This window comes from Lipotes vexillifer, unplaced genomic scaffold (assembly GCF_000442215.2).
Source record: "Lipotes vexillifer unplaced genomic scaffold, Lipotes_vexillifer_v1.1 scaffold814, whole genome shotgun sequence".
NCBI classification, from domain to species: Eukaryota; Metazoa; Chordata; class Mammalia; order Artiodactyla; family Lipotidae; genus Lipotes; species Lipotes vexillifer.
Genome location: NW_006784081.1, coordinates 1,399,899 through 1,404,834, shown reverse-complemented (window position 1 = coordinate 1,404,834; position 4,936 = coordinate 1,399,899).

Below are 4,936 nucleotides of genomic sequence, written 5' to 3'. Positions count from 1 at the left end.
TAGGGAAAATTTCACAATAAAAAAATAGCACAAAATATTTGTCTTCCTTTTGCACTTAGAGTAAATGCCATCTCCAATATCTTTACCTTCTTTACATTTACATTCTGCTTCTCAGCATAAAAAGACTCTAATGTTGTTGCTGTCTTTTATAAAAAGACTTTCTTGTACCTGATTATCCATTTGTGAAAAAGTGTAGACTACTTTTAACTTAATTCTAGAATTCTAAACTGACCAAAGCTGATTATATGACTATATGACTATATTTTACATATATACACATAATGCACATAATATATACATATATTTCATTATATATAATTAAATGAAAGAAAAATGAAAACACGACAATGTAGAAAACCTTGAAGAAGAATATTTTTATAAACTTGAACTGAAGATTAGGACACAGTAGCACACAAAACTCAAAAGCCAAAAATTATCTAAAATTAATATCTGATATTTTAAAATAACAACACCACCAAACCAAAAAACAAACAAAAACAGCCCAAACAAAATTAATCAACATGCCACATTCAGACCATTGTCTGCAAGTCTGTTATAGTTTCCACCAGTAACTTATCTCAACTCTTCCTGATTATTGTGAAAGAATAACCAAAATTTTAAAAATTTCCTAGAGAAAAAGTATAACAGCTAGGTACAGGGAATGAATACTACTTCAAGTGGCATTATAGTTGTCTGTAGTACACAAATTCTTTTGCAAAGTATTTTCAGAGTGCTTTGATATTTAAGCAAAGAAAGCAAAGGCTAGGGTTGCATACAAATAGTGGGATTTGAAGGTTCAGGTCCCTGCCACAGACTCACATGTATACTCATCTATTCATCCAATGTGCTTACTGAGCCCCTACTATGTGCCAGGCACTGTGCTAGGTGGTCGGTATACAGCAGGGACTAATTATTTTCTCTGACAATTCTCAGAACTCAGTGTCTCTAGTTTTATCTTATAAATCTTGGCTACTGGTCTAATTACAATTTACAGGAGTAAGGAAAGAATATATTACAAGCCCTGTTCTTAAATTCTCATCACCTAGCACAGTGCAAGTCATGGGGAGGTTGTTCCAAGAGCACTTATTGAATAGAAGTTACTGTGGTATGCAGGCCAAGTGAATGGACCACTTATTTTGCTCAGGTGGTATGACTACCTGATTAGAATTTAGGCTAGATTTTCTTGTTTCCAAAGAACTTATAGTGTCTACATCCAGAAAAAACTAAAGTATGATCTAAAATGACAGATGATCCAGTGATCTATGGACATTCATGTTTAAAATGTTTAATTTTAAACATGTTTAACCTGGTCTTAAAACATTTAATTCTTGAAGTATTGTAGAACTTTTCAATGTTTAATGTCATCTACCCTACTGGATTTTTAGGGTCTTAGAAGAAACCAGGGCTTAGATGCCTTTTGTTCTCTCATCATTCTGGGTTCAGTGGCTCATTCACAGCTGGTATGCAGTATATGTAAGTTGGTCAATAGACTCTATAACAACTGAAAATGGTACAGATGTTTTTGGTCACAGCTCTCCTACTCATATTTTTCAATAGTGAGTTTATTCTAAACATATTCTTCAGTCTATTCCACTCTGACCTTTTCCTACTGATTTAATCATAACTGTGATTTTAAATTATGTATTAATATTTCTGTGTCCATTACTGAAGGGAATCCTATAGGATAAAAGAAGGTTAAGGGATATGTCAACTACAGCATATGAACATTTTTTCGATTCTGGTTCACACAGGCAAGATGTAAAAACAAAATGAAACCTGTTTATGAGACAGAGGAAAATTTGATCATTGACTTGATATTTGAACAAAAGAAGGACATACTCTCAATTTCTGTTAGGTGTGACAGGTGTTGTGGTCATTCTTGTTTAAAATAAATAGTGAAATACTTTAAAAGTTCAGACAGAAACACTGATAATCTCAACTGCATAAAGATAATTTATTTAGGAATAGCAAAATCTACCCGTAAGTAAAGTCAAAACTCAAAAAATAGACTGAGAAAAAATATTTTCAATTCATTTTTCAAAAATGGCTGATCTTCCAAATATTGGAGTAGTTTTTTTGTTTTTCTTCTTTTTTGCTGTACACGGGCCTCTCAGTGTTGTGGTCTCTCCCCTTGCGGAGCACAGGCTCTGGACGCACAGGCTCAGCGGCCATGGCTCATGGGCCCAGCCGCTCCGCAGCATGTGGGATCCTCCCAGACCGGGGCACGAACCCGTGTCCCCTGCAACGGCAGGCGGACTCTCAACCACTGCGCCACCAGGTAAGCCCTGGAGTAGTTTTTAAAGTTAAGAAGAAAAAAGGCTAACAACCTAATAGAAAAATGGGCAAAGATTTGATCAGAAATATGATAAGGAAAAATGGTCCTCAAACATACAAAAGAAGCTGATGCTAATATTAATGCAAATGAACACTATATAGAGGAGGATCCAGGGAAGATGGCAGCAGGGTCACATAAAAAGAGCCAGAGCAACCAGGAAGTAAAACCTACCAGGCATGGCCACCATTTACAATAAAACTAGATGACAAGGCAACACACAAGCCCCAAACTACAAGTAGATGAGGACAAATCACTAACAGTCACAATACCTGCATTGTATCATGGCCTATGAAGGAGAAACTAGAGGGAAACAAAGGATTGTCTGGGGAATTTTAGAAAAAGGGAAGAGGTGACCCCAAAAGAGCCACAAGGTGGTCACTGGAAAGTCACAGAACAATTTGGGAAGAGGTGAAATTGAGAGGAGCTTTGCTGACTCCAATGGTAAGGAAGTCAGGGTCCACAGAAATAATTGAAGGCATTAAAGCTTTCTGGACCTTATGAATTCCAGGAATAGAGCCACTAGGGGGGAAAAAAAAGAGATGCAGGCATGATATAGATACATTGTAGCTCTGAATTTGAATTGGAAGTAGTAATATGAATTTATGACATATCTATCATTTATGTAAATATGTGTGGATGTATGGATATCTGTTTGCATACAGAAACACACACAACATTCAGAAAGAATCAACTGAGTAGGACTGAATTCTCCTAGTGCACCTTCCCCACTTGTAAGGCTACTATGCTATTATAAGCTTTGTTTTCAATGACACCAGACTCTCCTAAGACTTCTCCTATCATACAGCTACAATTGTCTTCCCTATGGGTTTTCTTTTTGCCTCATATATCCCACCGTTGGAGCTAAAGAAGTTGGAAATCCAGAAATACTAATGGATGAACACCAAAGAAAATCCCCAACAAAGTCTTTTTATTTTAGTCAAAAGACTAAGGAAGGGGCAGCATTTCCAGATAGAAAAAATTTTTGTACAATGGCTGTTCCAGTCCTCCAAATACAGATAAAAACCATGTCTGCATTCCCACTTATGCCAACAAAGACAGAATGAGAACCTATACATTTACTTTCATGAGAATGAAATGAGGATAAATACAATAGGCTTTCTTCTGGTTTGAGTTTTCTAAAATTATGATTGAAGTGAACATTATAACACTGTCTGACATGATCCTAATATATGCAAAGAAAACATTGTAAGATAATTATATTACAAGTAGGAGAGGGTAAATGGACATAAAATGAGAAGTTTTAAACCTCACTCAAACAAGTAAAGTGACACCAGTAGACTGTGAAAAGTTGTGTATATTATGTAATACTAGTGCAACTAAAAAGAGAAATACACTCAAAAACTATAAATAAATGGAAATGGCATTCTAAAAATATGTTCAAGTAGCCCACAGGAAGGTAGTAAAAAGAAAGCAGAAACAAAAATAGAGAGAACAAACACATGAAAACTAAGATGGCAGTCTTTAGTCCTAACAATAATTACATTAAATGTAAATGGTCTAAACAAACCAATTAAAGATAGTTTGACAGAGTGGATTTAAAAACATGATCCATATATATGCTGTCTACTAGAAACTCACTTCAAATGTAATAATATAAGTAGATTGAAAGTACAAGGGTGGAAAAAGATGCAAACATTAATCCAAGAAAGCAAGTGTGGAGAGACTAATATCAGATAAGGTAGGCTTAAGAACAAGAAAATATTTTGAGACACAGGGAAATTACATAAAGAAAAAAGTTAATCCAACAAGAAGGCATAGCAATCCTAAATGTGTATATACCAGGGCACAGAACTGTAAAATATGGGAAGCAAAACACTTGTAGAAACTGAAAGGAGAAACAGACAAATCACAAGTGTAGATGAACACTTTGACATCCCTCTTAATAATTAGAATGCAGAATAACTAGGCAGAAAATCTGCAAGGAAATAGAACTCAACAACCTTATCAAACAACAGGATCTTTATCAACATTTATAAAATACTTCATTCAGCATCAGAATATACTTTTTTTTCAAGTGCCCACAGAACATATAGCAAGACAGACCCTCTCCTGGGCCATAAAACAAGCCTCAACAAATTTTAAAAATTGAATCATATGGAGTATGTTCTCTGGTCTTAATGGAATCAAACTAGAAAATCAATAACACAATGACAACATAAATATCTCCAGCTCTTAGAAACTCAATAACACATTTCTAAATAACCCATGGGTCAAAAAACAAGTCTAAAGAGAAATTTTTTAAAAAATTGAAATAAAAATATACAACATATTAAAATTCATGGGACACAGTGAAAGCAGTGGTGAAAATAAAATTTATGGTGCCAAGTTCATTCATTAGAAAAAAGGAAAAGTCTTTAAATAATAATCTAATCTAGCATGTCAAGAATCTAGAATAAGAATAGCAAACTAAACACAAAGGAAGCAGAAGGAAGGGAATAATAATAGGAGCAGAAATAAAATTGTAAACAGAATAGAGAAAAGTCAATGAAACAAATAACTGATTCTTTGAAATGATCAAGTAGACAAACCTTGAGCAAGACTAAGAAAAAAGGGACAAGACAAATTATCAATAGCAGGAAT